Genomic DNA, 860 nt, shown 5'->3' with positions numbered 1-860 from the left:
CTAAATGAAAGCTTCAGAGAACTGTTGGGGAAAGGAGTAGTTGTCTATATAGATGATATACTCATCTATGGTCAGACGTTGGAAGAATTGAGAGGAACTACGGCGAAGGTATTCGAAGTTCTTCGAAGGTCGAATCTGTTCGTCAAGGCTAGTAAGTGCGAGTTTGAAAAGGACTCGGTAGTCTTCTTGGGTTTTGTGGTCTCACGGGAGGGAGTTTCTAGTAATCCAGAGTACATCGACGCTGTTGTGTCTTTTCCCCGTCCCAAGAACCTAAGAGAGAGCAGAGGATTTATGGTAGTCGTTAGTTATATCGGCGTTTTGTCCCCAACTTCTCTAGGATTGCTAAACCGATCAATGACCTCACAAGAAAGGATGTACCGTTTGTCTGGGGTATGGAGCAGGAAAGAGCTTTTAAAGAGTTGAAGGATAGAATGTGTAGGGCCCCGGTATTGGCTCACTTTGATCCCTCGTTGAAGACATTACTACAGACAGATGCCTCGTTCTTCGGGTGGGGTTTCATAATATCGCAGGTGAACGAGTTAGGACAAGAACATCCGGTAGCGATCGAGTCAGGAGCGTTTCAAGCGGCGCAGTTAAACTACACGGTAGGCGAGAAGGAACTACTAGCTATCGTTGAGGCTTTCAGAAGAAGGAGACACTTACTGTTACAGGTAGAAACTACAGTTCTCACGGACCACTTGAACTTGACATACTGGATGGAACCGAAGCAGTTAAGCCCGAGGCAGGGCAGGTGGGTCGAAGAGCTTTCTAACTTTAGGTTTAAAATGGTGTATCGACCTGGGAGACAAGCTACACTGCCGGATGGATTGTGTTACAGTGGTGGACACGTCCGGTTGGAA

This window comes from Tremella mesenterica (genome assembly GCF_000271645.1).
Source record: "Tremella mesenterica DSM 1558 unplaced genomic scaffold TREMEscaffold_1, whole genome shotgun sequence".
NCBI lineage: Eukaryota > Fungi > Basidiomycota > Tremellomycetes > Tremellales > Tremellaceae > Tremella > Tremella mesenterica.
Note: the sequence above shows the minus strand (reverse complement) of the source record.